This window comes from Oryctolagus cuniculus, chromosome Y (genome assembly GCF_051225735.1).
Source record: "Oryctolagus cuniculus isolate XC-2025 breed Fujian yellow rabbit chromosome Y, ASM5122573v1, whole genome shotgun sequence".
In the NCBI taxonomy this organism is placed as follows: Eukaryota; Metazoa; Chordata; class Mammalia; order Lagomorpha; family Leporidae; genus Oryctolagus; species Oryctolagus cuniculus.
Window position 1 is genome coordinate 12,924,219 of NC_142889.1, and position 22,269 is coordinate 12,946,487.

The window sequence follows — 22,269 nt, forward strand, 5'->3', positions numbered from 1 at the left end:
TGCTATTTCCTGAAAATTATTTTTTTTGGACAGGCAGAGTTGGACAGTGAGAGAGAGACACACACACAGAGTCTTCCTTCTGTTGGTTCATCCTGAAAATGTTGCTACAGCCAGTGCGCTGTGCCAATCTGAAGCCAGGAGCCAGGTGCCAGGTGCTTCCTCCTGGTCTCCCATGCAGGTGCCGGGCCCAAGCACTTGGGCCATCCTCCATTGCCTTCCCAGGCCACAGCAGAGAGCTGCACTGGAAGGGAAGTAACCGGGGACAGAATCCAGCACCCCAAGCAGGACTAGAACCTGGGGTACCAGCGCCGCAGGCAGAGGATTAGCCAAGTGAGCTTTGGTGCTGGCCAAGCATTAATACTTAAGCAATTCAGCATGAAATGAACTTCTGAATGGATCACCTTGGTTTGGTGTTCTCTGCCAGGTAGACTTGATTTCATACTGGTCAGAGACACTGGATGATTTTTAACATGATTGTCAGCTTTTACTCTTTATACACAAAACTGGACTTGGAGGAGTGAGGTACACTGCATCACTAAATAAATCTCTGCACATTCACACACCCTTGTCCAGTAAAGCTTCAGGCCACCAGAATATATGTTTTCACTCACACACACAGCCCCTCACATCAGCACTGGTGCAGTAGACTCTGTAAAATTTTTTCAGTCACACTTCTTATTTTTAAACTCGAGTCAATATAAACCTTGTTCAAAATGTTATGAAATAATGTACATGTTTATACAAGGCAGGCTGTGGCAGGACACTGAGGGTGCTCTCCCTCGAGACGCCCTGGGAGGAGGGGCTAGAGGTGCAGGCATCCTTGTCTCTGTCTCCTCTCCTCTCCTTCCATCACCCTTCCCACCCCCATCCCCAGGAACCAGCAGCACCCTGCCCCGAGGTGAGTACATTCAAACCCGTTCCCTGGGGAAGTAGCTAGGTGACCTTTGCCATTTCCCCTACACCCCAGGAGGAAGGAGCCAAGAGCAGCCAGGCCCTCTCTCTTGCAATTGTTCACCCCTCTGGGCTGGATCCAAAGGATGCTACTCTGTACAAGTAGAGTCCAAGCAGGTGTCAGCTCATCATGTCATTGCTGTTCATGCCATACGTGGGGCTCTTCATTGAGTTGTTGACTTCTCAATGGAATGCCAACAGGTTTTGGGTGAATTTGTCTGTTTTTGTCAGGAGATTTCACTCAATGCCTTCCATTAGGTTTTCAAAGCACAAGTGCATAGCCTGCTGCTTCTCTGGTGGCTGGCTGTTCACGATACTGTTCCTTCAGTCAGAAAATACTTTTCATTTGGTAGTATCAATCCAAACAGAGGTCAGGACATAGGCCACTGGTTCTTACAGTCTTCAAAGAAGATGGTGTTCAGCAGCGTGACCAGCATCTGCTGGATCATCTTTGGATGCTGCTGCATGAAATGCAGAAAGCAATCATTCTCCTGGATCAGGGGGGTCATTCTCTTCATGGTGCTGCATGACAGCTGCTTGAAGAGGTATGTCATGATGTGGTTCAGGCAGGAGCAACAACCTGTGCACACCGTGGTGTCAAGTGCAGTGAGTCCTTCAGAAATGGAAGAGATAATATACATGATGACATGAGGATCCAGGCTGGCAATGAAGTTCATATGGTCCTGGTTGAGGACTTTCAGTAGTGAATAGTAAGACTGGCTGAGCTTGGGGTAATCCAGGAGGTCTCTGTGCAAAATGGAGAGGAGCAGCTTGATGAAGATCTGCAGGGCATTGTCCAAGGCATCATTGTCATAGAGACAGAAGACCCTGAAGTTGACATAACTGCTGCTGAGGGGTGCCTTCAACACGAAGAAGCAGATGGAGATGACCTTCAGGTAGAGGGCATAGACCTGGTCCATGGAGACCTCACTCAGTGTCAGAATGTGATTGCCCTACATGGTTATCATCTTGCTAATTTCCCAGAAGAATAAGATGCCATTGGGAGGTAAGACATCAGACTGCAACTTGTGGGACCTGTTACGAATAAATTCTGCCATCACCTTGAGGGAAAGAACCCATGGAGCTTGCTCAGGTAACTGCCCTCCCATCCATGACCCATAAGACTTCCCAGGAACATTAGCTGAAGTGGATCAGAAGTAAATCAGCTGGGATTTAAATCAATGCTCCTATGTGGGATACAAGCAGTGACTTAACCCACTAAGCCACAATGTTTGCCTCCAAAGGTATTTAAATAAACTTGTTAAATAAAATCCTAGAGATACATCATGAGAAAATATTTAAAGCATAGATTTTAATTATTTTTACTACAAGTTTAACAGTTACTTTTGGTGCAGATAGTATCACAAATTGATATATTTTTTAATAATGTAAATATACATATATATTCTATACAACTTCTATTATTGAAATATCTAGTATTAAATATATAGCATGTTATTTGAATATCTAACCAAAAATGAACCACATAGAATCCAGATGAAAGATAAAATAGGCATATTAACCTTAGAAATCACACACATGCATATACACAAATATGTGTGTTATGAAATCATTTACATGTTTCATCTGATGCACCTTCCTGTAAATAATTAGTAATGTGAATAATATATTCCTTCTTTCTTGAGTACTTTCATAATTTAGTCTTCTTCAAGATGAGACTCAGTTCTAACAGATTAAATTGAAAAGCAGAATTGAATCTTAGAATTTCTGACTTTAATAAATCACAGCATATTTATCATCTACCAATTCATTTTAGAAAATGATATACCCAAACACATAGAGTCATATATTTCCTGACATTTTCTAAAGCATTTATTTTCAATGCCAAGATAAGAAACTATTTACCATAGATAAAATAAAAATTCTTCATCCAAAATCCAAACTGTAGAAAGCCGTACAACTTTGCCATTAATCTGTACAAATTTGCACCAGTTCTTTTTTTTTTTTTTTTGAGACAGGCAAAGTTAGACAGTGAGAGAGAGAGAGAGACAGAGAGAAAGGTCTTCCTTTTTTGTTGGTTCACCCCCAAAGTGGCCGCAATGGCTGGCACATTGTGGCTGGTGCATTGCACCCATCTGAAGCCAGGAGCCAGGTGCTTCTCCTGGTCTCCCATGCAGGTGCAAGGCCCAAGGACCTGGGCCATCCTCCACTGCACTCCCGGGCCACAGCAGAGAGCTGGACTGGAAGAGGAGCAACTGGGACAGAATCCGGTGCCCCAACCAGGACTAGAACCCAGGGTGCCGGTGCCGCAGGTGGAGGATTAGCCCAGTGAGCCATGGTGCTGGCCACCAGTTCTTAATTTACCTAATAAAATGTGAATAACAAAATTAATGAAATAGATGGTAATTTGTGGAAAATACTGTTACATATTTAAGTCCAAGGGGAGTTACAAATCAGACCTCCACTTTCTAAAAGTTGCTTACTTAGTCTTAGAAAACTATAAACTAACAAATGTACAGAGAGCTGGCTGGTGCCTAGTGTCTTCGCAAGGGTCTATTTTTAAAGCCTGCTGCCATGGAAGAATTTGGTCACTTGCTAATTTAAAGGCAAAAAAAAAAACCTGCATTCAAGAACTGACCATTTCCTCAGGTCATGCCTACTAGTTTGTCTTTATGTACATTTATAGATATTTAAGTGCTAGCTAAAAGTCTTGTCATAAAATTTCCAGTACCATCATTTTAAAGATATTGATCTTTCTTATTGAGCTACAAAAATAATGATAATTTTCAAGTGTTAGTAGTGAAAACTTATCTGCAAGATATACTGCAGAGAAAGATTCATTGAAATACTGATTTTCATTAAAGGGACTGATATAAAACTTTAGGTATAATGCCTGGGAGAAACTGAAACATAGGACTTCACTCCCTAGGAAATAAAATGATAATTTCCTTGGTCTCAGAGGCTACTAAGTCATTGAAAGGGACTGTACAAACCATGGCTTTTGACACTTAAAAATTATTTTACCATTCTATCTTGTGCAAGATCTTCACAGCCGTGACATTAAGTTCCATAATGTATCCTCAAGAGGAGCTCACACAAAACAAAAATCAAATTTATAAGACATCTTTCCATAGCCTATATCTTAGCCTGATAATCATTATATTGTAATTTTTGGGAGTTTTCTTTTTCTACTTAAGAGAACCCTCCTTTGAGTAGATTCTTCTGTCTACCATTTGCACCTTGGTGCTGTTCTGAGTGCTGTCTCCTGCTGGCGAGGCTTCCTACAGCACTCTGGTGGAACCGTCCTGTCTGGCTCTGTAGGACACTTCATAGGGGTCAACCCAGAGTGCAAGTTAGTGTTCAGGGAGAAGCCTGAATAGCTCCTGACTGCTCAGTGCAATCAGATGGTCCAGTTTCTGGTTGAGGACCACAGGAATATGATGTAATGTGATCCCTTGCACAGCTTCTCTGGGAGCCAGTGGAGTGTGTAATGCTCTGCCCATGTCTCCTGCAGGCTCTGACTGAAGGTCTGCAGCTATCACTTGCTCGTAAGCCTCTTGTTGAGGAACATGGAGATGATGGAGTTGGTGGTGGCAATCTCGCCTATCATGGGGGTGGCCCAGGTGTAAAAGGGATGCCTGGGGTTGCTCCCAGGTGGCTGGGACTTACCCTGGGCTCCCTCACAGGTGAGAGAGCTGAGAGGGAGTGAAGCACTGATGGCTACTGCCCTCACCACTTCTTTGGAGTAAAAAAGTTATTTTCAAGAGAAGAGGTGATGGGAGAGAGGAAGAGAGGAGGGATGGTGGCCTGGTTACAGTTCTGGGAGCCCCCCAGCCACCTCTGCCTCCAGCTCTTTAACCTTCAAAACCTCAACAGTGGTGTTTCCACCTCTGAGCAGGCAGAGCCTGATTTGTATAGTGAAAAATATCTTCAGAGAAGTAGAGAGTATTCCAACTCATTAAAAATAGGCTTGTCTAGTGATATATAATGTTCTTGAGATGGCAAAATCATTTTATGGAGACAATTTCATTTTATAAATATTCGAGCTCCTTTACATTGCAGATATTTCTGAAGGGAAGCAAGCACATTAGTTGTAACTTTCGGATCCTATAAGGGTTTCAAAGTGATCATGAAATAAAAACATAAATAAAGGGGTTTTGTAAAGTATAGATTTCTGAGTACATTAATAAGTTATAAAAGCATGTCAAGTTGTTGAGAAATATAAAACATAAACAGTATGTACTTATGGTGTGCCCTGAATGACTTCCATCTGCCCAGCTGAATCAGTGAAATATCTCATGGCTGCCAAGTGTTAGTGCTCTTCCAATGCACAGCTGACATTGGAAAAAATTCTAACCACACAGAGTACTGTTTCACAGTTTGCATTTGTCAATAAGAGTGACAAAATAAATAAAATATTTGCATTTATTATTAAAGTATAAATGTGATAATTTTATTTCCAGAAATGCTTTTATAAATTATTAATGCAGTATATAAATGTCTGAAATGTAGGTATAGGTCAGAGAAGGATCAACCTCAGTTAGAAAACAAAGAAAATGTTGAAATTACTATTATGAGTCTTAGAAAAATATAATATATATAATACAATTATGGGGATACAGTATGTTACTACCTCATGACCAGAATCTATTGTTAAGCTGACAACATACTTTCCAGACATTTTCTATGCATAGTCAGATATTTTTATGTAACTGGGATTATACTAGAGAAACACATTTTTATCATTGATACAGTATCTGTCAATAAATGTTTTTAGAACTATACATATTAAAAGATATATATTACAAGATTAGATTTTTTATTTTTATAACTAGATCATGTTATTCATGCATCATTATAAATTATAGCAAACATGCAGGAGTTTAAGTGTAAAAATATTTTCAATTAACTACACACATATATTTCCATTTTGTATGTGATTCATTGAAAAATTACACTATGTGTAAGTGAACCAACCATCACTATGTTTCTCTATTAGTATGGCATTCAGAGAACATGCTAAATTATCACATGCCTTTAATCAATATGTAATTCATAGATATTGTGATTCATATTTACTTTGTTTACATTTGTAGGCAAAATAAATAAATTTCCATACTAAAACTCAAGATTGGATAACATTCAATGATTTCAAATATTTGTCTTTATGTTTTCCAGAGTATATGCAATTAGCTTCCAGTTTGCTTGCAACTGATTTATTATTTCCTTCTCTAACCCTTTTTACATAAAATGCAAGAAAATATGGATTAGTCAGAATTCTAAGGGTGTCATTCAAATGAGAATTTTGATAAAAATATGCAAAATGCTAGTTATGTAAAATATGGATTTGAATCAGATTCTCAGAGTTAAAGCTGAGCCTTAAGGAAAAATACTATATGCTTGATTATTGACATTAGTGTTAAGGATTTCTTAAGTGGAAATACACACAAGGTATATGTGTAACACATGGTAACAATTCATGTTGTGGAATATAAATGAGATAGACAAACTATCTCGAGTTCAATAAAAATGTATCTGAGATACTTATTCTTATTGATGCCATTATTTAGGCAGGAAGAAAGGTACCATTATAAAAAATCAGATTTCCAGGTAATAGATGGACAACAATTTATGGAAACTATCACAGATCTGAATAATTAGAAGGCATGCTTGAGGAGAAAAATAACAACAAGCTCATTGACTATGTATGAATAACTCAGTGTCATTGAATTCTACAATCTTTCAGTGATGTGTTGAAAACCCAAATGTTCTCTAACACAAAATAACCTCAAACAGAAAAAGTTACAATTCCTTGATTTCTTCTGGAGAAAAAGTGATCATCCGGATTATTGTTGTTCCAAGATTTCAGTTGTATTGAGTTCTCAGACTATGTAAGGGCTGCCTAAGTAAGCATCTGTGAATAAAATGAATCAGATGTTCATTGTGGCAGCTTGTCCATGTTTAAAGGGGACAACTGTAGATTGCAATTAGGATTCTTATTTTTACTTTCCTAAATCTTAAATGTAGATGAACATACATCTCGAAACACTGCAAAAATCTAACAGCAGCTGCTTGTTAGCTATGGAGTTCATGCATTTGATTACCAACGGCACAATGGCAACTAATTTCAGATATAGGAATTCATATAAATGTTTTTTTATGATTCAAGCTTCTGAAATTTTCTGATTTATCACTTAAGAAACACCCCACTTAATTTCATGATTAGGTCTGTTTAAGGATTTCACCTGCCATATTCCTCCCATTGCCAGTAGCAGAGAATAGTGTTCTTCACATAAGTAGCTCCTTGCTGTAGATTATATATTTAATTCCTAGTTGTGTGTTGTCTCTTACAAGTTCTCAGAGAAAAGCCATGTCCATTTTGGAGGTGGAAGAACTTAAATAGTGGCTAAATCTATAAAGTATGGAAACATTTATTTTCTTTTTTTACCCTTACATAATCAATGAAAAATTAATCTTATTGAAAATGCTTTTATATATTACCATTTAAAATGCCCACAGAATGCTGGAAGTTGTAGGCACAATATAGTGGGATATTACAAAAGTATAATCCTCATAATTTGGTGGATTCCAAGATGGCTGAATTGAGAAAAGACGTGCTGCTTTAGGCTAGGAGAAAATAGCAAAAGAAAGTGGAGGGGTTGTGTCCCCAGGGAAAGTTGGAGACAAAACTGCAGTAGAAATTCTGTAGATGCAAGAGTGATACTATGACATAGTGCAGAAGTTACAGCAATGAGCACAGACACAATATAGGATCTCACAGCCATGAGCAACAGGATATTGCCAGCTTTGGAGAGTGAGGTGAGAGCAGGCTGCATGCAGCAGCCTGTGCCTCTCGTGATATCACCAGAGGGAAAGCCTGGCAGACCACACTGTCTTTGAGTCTATAATGGGATCCTAATAGGAGCAGGGTATCCCTCTAACACAGTGAAGACAAACGGCATTTCTTTATCCCTATCCCCCAACAAGGGCACCCGGTGGGGGGAAGGTGCCATTTTGACAACAGAAGTGGATGCAGCAGTACATGTATGTGTCGGTGAGCCCAGGATGTTACCAGAGGGAAAAATCCATATTCCTCACAGACTTTGATTCTGGGTGGGGGCTGAACACCCACACAGGATTGTGAGATACCCTCAGCCTCTCAACATATTACAGGTTCTAGTGCTAAAAATGCCAAGGAGGATCACCCACAGGCTCTGGGAACATCTCTACTCTCTCTGTGGATGGGAAATGAAGAATAGGTTTTTTGAAAGAATAAACAAAATTGATACACCATTGGCCCAAATAACCAAAACAAAGAGGGAGAAGAAACAAATAAATGAAATCAGAAATGAAAAAGGAGGTGTAACAACAACACCATAGAAAAAAAAGAATAATCAGGAATTATTGTGATGAGTGGTATGCCAGCAAATTGGAAAATCCAGAATTGGATAGATTCCTGTACACATACAATCTACCAAAATTGAGTCATGAGGACATAGAAAATCTAACATTAATAACCAAGATTAAGATTGAGTCCATAATATAGACCCTCACAATAAAGAGAAGTCCAGGACCCAGTTGGCTTCACTGCTGAATTCTATTAGATATTTAAAGAACTACTTCCAATTCTTCTCAAGCTATTCAAAACATTTGAAAGGGAGGGAATCCTCCCAAACTCCGTCTATGAAGCCAGAATCACCTTATTTCCTAAACCAGAAAAAGACATAACAGAGAACTACAGACCCATATTCCTGATGAACATAGACACAAAAATCCTCAAAAAATACTAACCAATCAAATCCAACAACACATCAGCAAAATGGAACCTTTAGTTCCAAGTGGAACTAAAGGCTGATATGCAAGGATGGTTCAACATTCACAAATCAATAAATGTGATCGATCACATTAACAAACTGAACCAAAAAAAGATTATCTCAACAGTGGCAGAGAAAGCATTTGATAAAATACAACAAGACCTGGAACCAACCTAAATGCCCGTCAACGGTAGACAGGATAAAGAAATTATGGGATATGTACTCTTTAGAATACTATACCACAGTAAGAAACAACGAAATCCAGTCATTTGCAACAAAATGGAGGAATCTGGAACACATCATGCTGAGTGAAATAAGCCAGTCCCAAAGGGACAAATACCATATGTTTGCCCTGATCGGTGACAACTGACTGAACACCAAAAAGGAAACCTGTTGAAGTGGAATGGACACTATGGGAAACGGTGACTTGATCAGCATAGCCCTGACTGTTAATGAACAACTTAATACATTATCCCTCTTAGTAGTTTTTTTGGTCTGCTCTACTTAATATGACTGGTTTAATTCTGTAATTAATACACAGTTATTCTTAAGTGTTGAAATTTAACTGAAATGTGATCCCTGTTAAACATAAGAGTGGGAATAAGAGAGGGAAGAGATATATAATTTGGGACATGCTCAAGCTGACTTGCCCTAAATGGTAGAGTTGGAAACATACCAGGGGACTCCAATTTAATCCCATCAAGGTGGCATGTACCAATGCCATCTCACTTGTCCAAGTGATCAATTTCAGTTCACAATTTATCATAATGAAAGGACTAAGAGTCAAAGGGAGCACATAAGCAACTCTAGTACCTGCTAACACTAACCGATAGAATAAATAAAGGGGAGAGTGATCCAACATGGGAAGTGAGATACTCAGCAGACTCATAGAATGGCAGATGTCCTAAATAGCACTCTGGCCTCAGAATCAGCCCTAAAGGCATTCTGATCTGGCTGAAAAGCCCATGAGAGTATTTCAGGCATGGAAAGCCAAGACACTCTGGCAAAAGATCTCTGCGAGTGAGATCCCAGTGGAAAGAACAGGTCATCAAAGAAGGAGGTACCTTTCTCTGAAGGGAGGAGAGAACCTCCACTTTGACTATGACCTTGTCTAAACAAGATAAGAGTCGGAGAACTCAAGGGGCTTCCATAGCCTTGGAAACTCATGACTGGAGCATAGGGGGATTGCTGATGCCATAGACAGGAGTATCAATTGGTAAAGTCAACAACAGGAGTCACTGTGCACTTACTCCTCATGTAGGATCTCTGTCCTTAATGTGCTGTGCATTGAGATTTAATGCTATAACGAGTACTCAAACAATATATTTCACTTTGTGTTTCTATGGGTGTGCAAACTGTTGAAATCTTTACTTAATGCATACTAAACTGATCCTCTGAAAAAAAAAAAAAAAGAAAAGAAACTATCAACTCCCAACTTGACTCTCACTGGGATTAAACATGACAATAGGTCTGATCTGATTTCATCATCATTAAAAAAAAAATTATCCATTATTTTTCACTTTATGTTTCTGTGTGGGAGCAAACTGTTGAAATACTTACTTAAGGTATACTAAGCTGATCTTCTGTATATTAAGATAATCGAAAATGAATCTTGATGTGAATGGAAGGGGAGAGTGAGTGGGAAAGGGGAGGGTTGTGGGTGGGAGGGACGGTATGGGGGGGAAGCCATAGTAACCCATTATTCGTACTTTGGAAACTTATATTCATTAAATAAAAGTTAAAAAAAAATACAACATCACTTCATGATGAAAACCTTCAGCAAATTGTGTATAGAAGGAACATTCCTCAAGACAATTAAGGCAATTTGTGACAAACCCAAAGCTAGCATCCTACTGAATGGGGAAAAGCTGGAAGCATTCCTCCTAAGATCCAGAACTAGACAAGGATGCCCACTCTCATGATTGCTATTCAATATAGTCCTAGAAGTTTTAGTCAATGCCATTAGGAAGAAAAAGAAATCAAAGGGATTACAAATTGGAAGGGAGGAAGTCAAATTATCCCTATTTGGAGATAATATGATTCTAAATATAGGAGACCAAAAGACTCCACTAAGAGATTATTGGAACTCATTAAAAAGTTTGGGAAAGTGGCAGTATATACAATTAGCACACAAAAATCAATAGCCTTTGTATACAAAAACAATGCCATGAATGAGAAAGAAGTCTTAAGATCAGTCTCATTCACAGTTGTTGCAAAAATATTTAAATGCCTTGGAATAAATTTAACCAAGGAGGTGAGAGTTCTATGATTGATAATTTTTAAAAAAATAATGAAAAAATAGAAGAAGACACAAAAAATTGAAGCATCTTCCATGTTCATGGATTGGAAAAATCAGTATCATCAGAATGTACATTCTACCAAAAGCAATTTACAGAATCAGTGGGATCTCAATCAAAATAACAAGAACATTCTTATCTGACCTAGAAAAAATGATATTAAAGTTAAATGGAACACTACAGACCCTGAATAGCCAAAGCAATCTTATACATAAAACCAAATCTGGAGGCACTATGAAATCAAATTTCAAGACATACTACTGGCAGTTATAATTGAAACAACCTGGTACTGGCAAAAAAATATGAGTAGGCCAATGGAGCAGCATAGAAACTCCAGATTAACCCATGCATCTACAACCAACATATTTTTCACAAAAGAGCTAAAATCAATCCCTGGATCAAGGATGGTCTCTTCATCAAATGGTGCTGGTAAAACTGGATCTCCACATGCATAAGAATGAAACTAGACCCCCTCCCTCACCTTACACAAAAATCCACTCAAAATGATTCAGATACCTTAATCTATGACACAACACCATCAAATTATTATAGGAAAAATTCAGATAAACTTTGCAAGACTTTAGCATAGGCAAAGACTTTAATTTTTTAACATTTATTTAATTAATATAAATGTCCAAAGTACAGTTTATGGATTACAATGGCTTTTTCCCCCATTACTTCCTTCCCACCTGCAACCCTCCCATCTCCCACTCCCTCTCCCATTCCATTCACATCAAGATTCATTTTCAATTATCTTTATGTATAGAAGATCAATTTAGTATATATTAAGTAAAGATTTCAACAGTTTGCACCCACACAGAAACACAAAGTGTAATGTACTGTTTGAGTACTAGTTATAGCATTAATTCACATTGTACAACACATTAAGGACAAAGATCCTACATGAGGAGCAAGTGAACAGTGACTCCTGTTGTTGACTTAACAAATCGACACTCTTGCTATGGTGTCAGTAATCACCCTAGGCTCTTGTCATGAGTTGCCAAGGCTATGGAAGCCTTTTGAGTTTGCGGACTCTGATCTTATTTTACAAGGTCATAGTCAAAGTGGAAATTCTCTCCTCCCTTCAGAGAAAGGTACCTCCTTCTTTGATGGCCCATTCTTTCCACTAGGATCTCACTTGCAGAGACATTTCATTTTTTTTTTTTTTGCCAGAGTGTCTTGGTTTTCCATGCCTAAAATACTCTCATGGGCTCTTCAGCCAGATCCGCATGCCTTAAGGGCTGATTCTGAGGCAGAGTGCTGTTTAGGACATCTGCCATTCAAAGACTTTAATTTTTATCCCTCAAGCCTCCCTGTCTCTGATTATGAGAAATTACTATAATTGAATTGACTATGAATGTGAATTATGGTAATAAAAATAATGGCTAGTAATTTTTGGTAATAGAAATAATGGCTAGTAATTTTTGAACCCTTAACAAAGGGCAGATTTTGTTCTGGGGACTTGGCAGGTATACTACCATTAAATTTTCACAATGACCCTGTAAGGCAGAAACTATAACCTTTTTATATTTTGAAAAAAGAGGGCCAGTGCTGTGGCTCACTTGGATAATCCTCTGCCTGCAGCACCAGCATCTCATATGGGTGCCAGGTTCTAGACCTGGTTGCTCCTCGTCCAGTCCAACTCTCTGCTGTGGCCCAGGAGGGCAGTGGAGCATGGCCTTAGTGCTTGGGCCCCTGCACCCACATGAGAGACCAGGAGGAAGCACCTGGCTCCTGGCTTCAGATTGGTGTAGCTCTGGCCATAGCGGCCATTTGGGGTGGTGAACCAATGGAAGGAAGACCTTTCTCTCTGTCTCTATCTCTCACTGTCTAACCGTATCTGTCAAATAAAAAAAAAGAAAAAGAAAAAAGAAACTGAGGCCCAGGGTTTTAAGTAGAATGTGAAGGTCACAACTGTTTTTTTTTTATTCTCCAAAGAAAAACTATTGATAATAATGCATTTAGCATGGGGTTTAGAAGCTTAGAGATCTGGAATTATGCCTCATCCCTCTAAGTGCAGCCACAGTCATTTATCATTTGTTTTCCACAATTGGTGGAGAAATATAAATTTAAAGAAGTATATAGGTCTTCTTTATCTACTCTGAATATGTTTTGACTTACTGGAAGTTTAGCTAGTAATTAATGGATAGATACTGACACATGGGTGAGTGGATGAAGCCTTGTTATCTTCTGCCACCAGATAACACAAAAATGCCTAAACAAGTTGAAAGTCTCCTTTCTGGGAGTCACAAGCATATGCAATAGTAAATAAACACTAGACTTTAACTCTAACCACAGAAGATTACAAGGGGATTCTGCACTTTACAAACATAATGGAAAGATTAATTTGATTTCTTATTCTTTTGTCTTTTTCTATGTATTCAGTATAATTTTAAAATTTTCCCTTCATTATTTTAAAATACTTTTTCAATTATTTTTAATTTTCATTCATATAAAAAGAACAGCTTTAATATACTTCTGAGGTATAATTCTAGTGAGATAACCATAGTTCACTCCCGTCCTTCTCTCCATCAACCAATGCTCCTCCTTCCCTTCTTTTTTCTTTAATCTTTGCAAAAGCATAATTTTAGCCCATTGTATAATCACAGATTTAATGTAGCACTAGCAATAATAAGTTAAAGTTAGAAAGATCACAGTTTCACAGAAGTATAAACAAGGGCTAAAAACATCAAATTTCAAGATGTCCATTTCATTCCTACACATCTTTTGTACTTTATAATGACTACCGTATATCAGAGAAAACATAATATTTGTATTTGGGATACCAGCTGATTTCGCTAAGCATAATTGTTTCCAGCTGCATCCAATTCTTTCCAAAAGACAGGATTACATTAATTTTTGTGGCTGAGTAGAGTAGTATTCAATCATGTATATATACTAAAAATCTTTTTTTGAAGATTTATTTATTTATTTGAAGGTCTGAATTATATAGGGTGAGGGAAAGACAGAGAGAGAGAGAGAGAGAGAGAGGTTCTTCCTGCTGGTTCACTCCTGAAATGTCCACAGCTGGGCCAGACTGGAGCCAGGGGCTTCTTCCAAGCCTCCCATATGTGTTGTGGAGCCCAAGAACACAGCACATTTTCCATTATTTTTCCATGTGCATTAGCAAGGTGTTGCATCAGAAGTGGAACATCAAGGCCAAAACCGCTTGTCAGTATAAGATGCCAGCACTGCAGATGCCGGCTTAACCTACTGCAGCATAGCTCTAGCCCCAACATTTTCTTCATTGAGTCATCACTTGATGGGCATCTGTGCTGATTCCATGTGTTAGCTATCTTTAAATTGATATGCAATGAACATGAGGGTTCTTTCATAGGGTGATTTCATGTCATTTGGGTAAATTCCCAAGAGATGCATGACTGGCTCAAATGGTAGATCTATTTTCAGATTTCTGAGTAATCTCCCTATTATATTCCATAATTATTATGCTCATTTACATTACCATCAACAGTGTAGTAAGGTAACATTTTTCATACATCCTCGCCAGCATTTATTATTTTACAGATTTTGGGATGATTACCATTGTAACTGGGTGAGGAAATACCTAATGTGGTTTTTATTTAAATTTCCCTGATGGTACTACTTCTGAACATTTTTTCTAAAACTGAGACTATTATTGGTATTTTGACTGGGATTGCATTGAAATCTGTAAATTGTTTTGGGTAATATGGACATTTTGAGTATCTTAATTCTTCCAATTCACAAACATAGATATTTTTTAATATATTATTGTGCCTTCTTCATTTCTTTAATGTTTTGTAATTTTGGTTGTAGAGATCTTTCAAACTTTTGGTTAAATTTATTCTAAAGTATTTAAAATTTTTGTAGTTACTGAAAGTTGTACTGAACTTACAAGTTGTTCTCAGCCATGGCATTGTCTAGGTATAAGAAGGTTACTGATTTTTTTGTGCTGCTTTTATAACCTGCAACTTTACCAACTTTACTCTCTTATGAGTTCCAATATTCTCAATGAAGTCTTTTGTTTCCTTTATATACAAGATCATGACATCTACAAACAGGGATAATTTTATTTCCTCCTTTACACATCATATGTCTTTGATTTCTTTCCCTTTTTTTGCCTAATGGCTCTGGTTAAAACATCCAGGACTGGATTGAATAGCACTTATGAAAGTGGGCATCCTTCTCTGGTTCTGGACCCCAGTGAAATGATTCCACCTTTTCCTCATTCAGTACAATGCTGGCTATATGTTTGTCATATAGTTCCTTGATTGTGTTGAGGAGTGAATATTCCTCTATATCCAATTTTCTTAAGATTTTTATAATGATAAGATGTTATATTTTATCAAATGCATTCTTTGCATGTATTGAATTAATCATGGATTTATTCTTCAGCTTAATGTGATGTATTGCATTCATTTATTTGCATATGTTGAAACATTCCTGCATACCAGAGATAAATCCCACTTGGTCCAGGTGAATGATAATTCTGATGTGTTGCTGGATTTGATTAGCTAACCTTTTATAGAAGATTTTCATATCTGTGTTTATCAGGGATATTGGTTTATAGTTCCCTTTCTTTGTTGTATCTTTTTCTTGTTTTTGACTTAAGGTGATGTTGGCTTCATAGTAGAAGTTTGGGAGGATTCTTTCCCTTTCAATTGTGAAAGTTTCAGAATTAGAATTAGAATTAGTTCTTCTTTAAAGTCTTGTGCAATTCAACAGTGAAGCCATCTGGTCCTGGGCTTTTCTTTATTGGGAGGGCCTTTATTACTGATTCAGTCTCCATCTTGCTTATTGGCCTATTTAAATTTTCTGTGTCTTCATAACTCAATTTTGATAGATTGTATGCTTCTAGAAATCTGTGCATTTCTTGTAGATTTTCCATTCTGTTGGCAGTAATTCTGTTTGTTGTAATTCCTGATGATTCTTTTTATTTCTGTGGTCTCTGTTGTAACATTTCTTTTTTCTTTTTTTAAAGATTTTTAAATTTATTTGAAAGTCAGAATTACACAGAGAAAGAAGGAGAGGCAGAGACAGAGAAATGTCTTCCATCGCTGGTTCACTCCCCAATTGGCTGCAATGGCTGGAGTTGTGCTGATCCAAAGCCAGGAGCCAGGAGATTCTTATGAGTCTCTCATGCAGATGGAGGGGCCCAAGGACTTGGGCCACCATCTACTGCTTTCCCAGGCCACAGTGAAGAGCTTGATCATAAGTGGAGTGTCTGGGTCTCAAACCAGCACCCTTATGGGTTTCCAGCACTTCAGGCAGCATCTTTATCCGCTGTGCCACAGCACTGGTCCCAACATCACTTTTTTCATCTCTGATTTTGTTAATTTTGGTCTTCTCCCTTTTTTGTTTAGTTAAACCAAAGATGTATCAACTTTATTTATTTTTCAAAACTATTTCTTCATTGCATCAATTTTTTGCATTATTACATAATGACCTTGTTTGTCTCTTTTGACATTTTCTTTCTCCTTTTTAAAAATTTATTTATTTAAAAGTCAGAGTTACACCGAGAGAGAAGGAGAGGCAGAGAGAGAGGTCTTCCATCTGCTGGTTCACTCCCCATTGGCAGCAAATGCTGGAGTTGTGCCAATCTGAAGCCAGAAGCAGGAACATCTTCTGGGTCTCCCATGTGGGTGCAGGAGCTCAAGGACTTGAGGCTGTCTTCTACTACTTTCCCAGGCCATAGCAGAGAGCTGGATCAGAAGTGGAGCAGCCAGAACATGAACCAACACCCATATGGGATGCCGCCACTGCAGGCAGGGGCTTTACCTGCTATGCCACAGCACTGGCCCTGACAATTTCTGTCTTAAAGTCTATTCTCTGGCTTAGCACCCACACCTCTGAGCACATTCCAAGTAGAGCTATGGAGACACTGCTGGCAGGCCCTTGGGCTGAGGCCAGACACTCTTCTTCCCTTCCACTTCTGAAATACTGCTAGCTTAGTCTGTGTATATGCAGTAACACCATGTCTGCTCCACTGTGAGCCATAGTGCCTTATGCCTGGAAGGCTGCCACTGTGGTAATTTTCCTTCATGGATTGGGAGATACTGGGCATGGATGGGCAGAAATCTTTTCAGGTGTCACAAGTTCACATACCAAATGTATCAGCTTGCATACGCCTGTTATGCCTGTTACATTACATATAAACAGGGATATGCCTTCTTGGTTTGATAATATTGGACTTCAACCAGGCTCACAGGAGGATGAATCTGGAATTAAACAGGCAACAGAAAATGTAAAGGCTTTGATAGCTCAAGCAGTGACAAGTGGCATTCCTTCTAACGGAATTATTTTGGAAGGATATTCTCAGGGAACAGTTTCATTTTTATATACTGCTGTTACCATACTGTAGAAACTTCAGGGTGTCACAGCACTCAGTTTCTGGCTTTCACTTTGGGCTTCATTTTCAAAGGATCCTGTCAGTGGTGCTAATAGAGATATTTCTATTTTCCAGTGCCATGGAGATTGCAACCCTTAGTGTCGCTCCCCCTCTTCGTGGAGGAACGACACAGGACCCTGCGTTATTCTTTTGTCTGCTTGGCCCTTCCCGGGTTTGCTGCTGGTTCTTCCCGGGTTGGCTACCATCCCTTCCACCTCCGTGGAAGGGCGGTTCCCCCTGCCACTTTCCCCAATTCCACGGGGGAGCGGCACACCGCCAGCCGGCTCTCTCAGGGGCTGCACAGGTGTTCCTTCAGATAGATGCTCCTGGTGCATGTTGTCTCTCTCCTCCTTTATAGTCCACTTCCCACATGCCGAGTACGCTGCTCTCCTCCAATCAGGAGCAGGTCCTGCTGTTTATCGGTTGAACTGGAGGCAGCTGTGTAGAAGCTGTTTCCTCCTCTCCCAGCGCCATATTGTGGGAGAGCAGATGCATAGAATAAGTCTTAATTCCAGTAACAGTCTAGTCCGAGTTGCTCCCAGTTGCTCCCACAGATCCCCCTTTCTTTTTATTTTTTTGGCGTTGATATGCGCCTGTCTTCGGTGCCCCGCGGCACACACTCTGCTCTGCTTGCTAGAGTTGCCCACAGGTGCTTACAAGCCCTACCAACCAGGCAAACCGAATCCGGGTCCTCTCTTCGCCATGTTGTGAGGAGGTTTTTAGGCGCTGATGCATGCCTGTGTTCGGTGCCCTGCAGCACATGCTCTGCTCTGCTAGAACTGCCTGCAGGTGCTTACAAGCCCTATCAATCAGGCAAACCGAATCCAAGCCTTCTCATTGCCGTCTTGTGGGGAGACTTAGTGGTGTTGATAACGTGCCTGTCTTCGGTGACCTGCAGCTGCCCACAGGTGCTTATCATCTTACTAATCAGGCAGACCGAATCCAAGCTCTCTCATTGCCATGTTGTGGGGAGGCCTTATTTTTCTCTATTTCTTCATCTCCGGGCATTCCTATTTCTCCTATTTTACTTCTTTCTGCCAGCATTCCTATTTCTCTCATTTTACTTCTAAACTTCTGTTTCTCTTATCCCCTCGGCTTCCCGGTGCCCGCCCCGAGGCTGCTTCTCGGCACCTCCCCCGTGGCAGCTTCCCGGCGCCTCCCCCGCGGCAGCTTCCCGGCTCTGTGCGGCTTCCCGGCGCCTGCCCTGGGGCGGCTTCCCTGCTCTGCGAGGCTTACCAGCTTCTATTCGCGCCCCGTGCGCTCTCCCCGTTTGTGCCCCGGGCGCTCTCTCTGCACGTGGCGGCCTCCGCAAGTCACACAGCCTAGCTCACATTTCCGCCACCGGTATTCAGTCTAAGTTCCCCGGGCTAACCTGGCAAATTCAACCTAGCTCACGTCTGCGCCTTTTGGTTTGGCTTCCCGTCTTTTGCTCCCCGGGCTAATCTGACGGATTCCAACCTGGCTTACGTTTCTGCCTCTGGTTCCAGATTTTCGCCCCTTGTTCCCCGGGCTGACTTGAAGAATCCCAAGATAGCTTACGTCTCCGCTTCAGCTTGCACCCACGGCTTCATTTTCCCTAACATTTTTCTCTACCCGGTATGTTTCCTAACTTTTCTTCCAACAATATTCCTCCCTCATTTCTCCTGGCTTCTCCCCACAGTCCGTATCTGAGTCTAAGTTTCTTCTTGCTTTCACTTTCAATCCTAACTTCTTTCCCACAGTCTGTATCCGAGTCTATGCCTAGGCTTTCGATAACTTATTCTGGCACCTTTTCCATCTGGCTTTTCCCTAGGCCCTTTGCTAGTCTCTCTCTCCGGTATTTTCCCACTTCTTCCTGTTTCTTCCCTCCTAGGTTTCCTATCCGAGTCACGGCACCATTATGTCGCTCCCCGTCTTCATGGAGGAGCAACACAGGACCCTGCGTTGTTCTTTTGTTCTCTCAGCCCTTCCAGGGTTTGCTGCTGGTTCTTCCCGGGTTGGCTACCGTCCCTTCCACCTCCGTGGAAGGGCGGTTCCCCCTGCCACTTTCCCCACTTCCATGGGGGAGTGGCACACTGCTGGCTGGCTCTCTCAGGGGCTGCACAGGTGTTCCTTCAGATAGATGTTCCTGGTGCATGTTGTCTCTCTCCTCCTTTATAGTCCACTTCCCACATGCCGAGTACGCTGCTCTCCTCCAATCAGGAGCAGGTCCTGCTGTTTATCGGTTGAACTGGAGGCAGCTGTGTAGAAGCTGTTTCCTCCTCTCCCAGCGCCATATTGTGGGAGAGCAGATGCATAGAATAAGTCTTTTTTTTAAAGTGTTTTACATTTTATTTATTTTAATTTATTTAATGAGCATAAATTTCCAAAGTACAGCTTATGGACCACAATAGCCTCCTCCCCCACCGTGTTCCCTCCCATCCACAATGCTCCCCTCTCTCACTCCCTCTCCCCTTCCCCTTCACATCACAATTAATTTTCAATTATCTTTATATACAGAAGATCAATTTAGTGTATGTTAAGTAAAGATTACCACATTTTGCTCCCACACAGAAACATAAAGTGTAAAATACTATTTGAGTACTAGTTATAGCATTAATTAAACACCTAAGAGTAATTGTGTATTAATTACAGAGCTCAACCAATATTTTTAAGTAGAATATAAAATGCATCTTTTGCATTGTTGTGGCTTCCCCCCAACCTCCCTCCCTCCCGGCCCTCCCCTCACCCACTTCCTCTCCCCTCCCCCCCTTCATCATGTTTCATTTTTGGTTACCTTCATATACCGAAGATCAATTTAGTATATACTAAGCAGGGATTTCAACAGGTTGCACTCACACAACCAAACCAGGTATAGGGTATTGTTCGACTAGTAGTGTTGTTTTTGAGTTTCATAGATAAACATATTAAGGACAGAGATCCTGCGTGGGGAGCATGAACCCAGTGACTCCCGTTGTTGATTTAACAATTGGCACTCTTATTTATGATGTCAGCAATCACCAGAGACTCTTGCTATGAGCTGTCTAGGCTATGGAAGCCCCTTGGGTTCACCAACTCTGAATTTGTTTAGTCAAGGCCATATCACAGTGGAGGTTCCTTCCTCCCTTCAGAGAAAGGCGCCTCTCTCCTTGATGGCTTGATCCTTCTGCTGGAGTGTTGTTCACCAGGATCCTTCATTTAGATTGTTTTTTGCCACCGTGTCATGGCTTTCCATGCCTGCGAGACTCTCATGGACCTTTTAGTCAGATCTGAATGTCCCAAGGGTTGATTCTGAGGCAGGAGTGCTGTTTTGGGCATTTGCCATAGAATAAGTCTTAATTCCAGTAACAGTCTAGTCCGAGTTGCTCCCAGTTGCTCCCCACACCTTAGGTCCACTAATGTTTGGTTTTCTTACTATGGAAAAACTAAACACATAGCTAAATCTGGCCAATGTAACCTTTAAGACCTATGAAGGCATGAGGCCCAGTTCCTGTCAGCAGGAAATGATGGATGTCAAGCAATTCATTGATAGAATCCTACCTCTAACCGATTGAGTTATTAACAGGCCTCGTGTAGAAGTACACCAGTATCATTGTTGTACAGTGTAATATTTTTCCTGTGCTCAGCCTTGAAACTTCTATTTGCAGTGTTAAAATGTTTCACAATTACACACCTATGACACTGACTAAATAATGTCTCCTCATAGGAAATTTATATTTGTTCTATAATGTATTTGTAAAATATGATCCAAAATATACTTTTATTAATATAGGTGAAGTAGCTAGCTTCTTTTTCTTAACTGGAATTTAGCAAAATAATAATGTATTTCAGTTTTTTATTACATTATTTGAAATTTAAGAGTATGCTTAAGGAAAATTTATGTAGCTGTCAATGAGCAGTTAAGGTACAAGAAATTTTCTCATGGTGTGACTTAGTCTATAAATTTGTTCCAAAGTTACTTAGTCACCATGCACTCTGTGGTATTTTTATATATGCACTCATGTGTAATGATTGTAATACATAAGAGGGAGAAGGAATTACATTATTCCTAATAATATGGATAATGCTTTTATGTGTCAGTAAGGAGTAATATTGCTCTCTTGAAGTAATGACCCTTTTATTTTGGGGACCAGACTTTTCCCTGATGTCAAGAAAAAAACAATGTTCTTTCCTCATTGTCCTTCATAGCAGACCAAATACTGCTTTCCTGCTATAGAATCTACTGTCAATAATGCCATAATTTGACATTTTGAATCATAAACATATGGTATTGAAAATCTATTTGCACTTTAAGAGAAAATAATCACTACTTAAAACTTTCTGTATAATATTTCAAATAACCTTACATTAGTGTAAACTTAGACCTGTTCAGTGATTACAATCTTCAATCCGGGTAATAAGTCATTCTGGGTTTTTATTTTTCTGTATAGAATTCAAAGAATAATTAGGTCATATTCTAGTATATTCTGAAATAAATAATACCAACTTTTTTTAACTTTTATTTAATGAATATAAATTTCCAAAGTACAGAATATGGATTACAATGGCTTCCCCCCAAAATGTCCCTCCAACCCGCAACCCTCCCCTTATCCACTCCCTCTCCCTTCCATTCACATCAAGATTCATTTTCGATTCTCTTAATATACAGAAGATCAGCTTAGCATACATTAAGTAAAGATTTCAACAGTTGGTTCCCACACAGAAGCATAAAGTGAAAAATACTGTTTAAGTACTAGTTATCGCATTAAATCTCAATGTACAGCACACTAAGGACAAAGATCCTACATGAGGAGTAAGTGCACAGTGACTCCTGTTGTTGACTTAACAAATTGACACTCTTGTTTATGGCATCAGTAATCACCCTAGGCTCTTGTCATGAGCTGCCAAAGCAATGCAAGCCCCCTGAGTTCACTGACTCTGA

At 39.8% G+C, this 22,269-nt stretch overlaps 2 pseudogenes; one reads left to right on the forward strand and one right to left on the reverse strand.

Annotated features, from left to right (window-relative positions):
* Window positions 1-1,071: 1,071 nt before the first annotated feature.
* LOC149119245 (exportin-7 pseudogene) lies at window positions 1,072-2,060 on the reverse strand (annotated as a pseudogene).
* Window positions 2,061-16,967: 14,907 nt separating this feature from the next.
* LOC149119246 (acyl-protein thioesterase 1-like) lies at window positions 16,968-20,902 on the forward strand (annotated as a pseudogene).
* The last annotated feature ends 1,367 nt before the right edge of the window (window positions 20,903-22,269 follow it).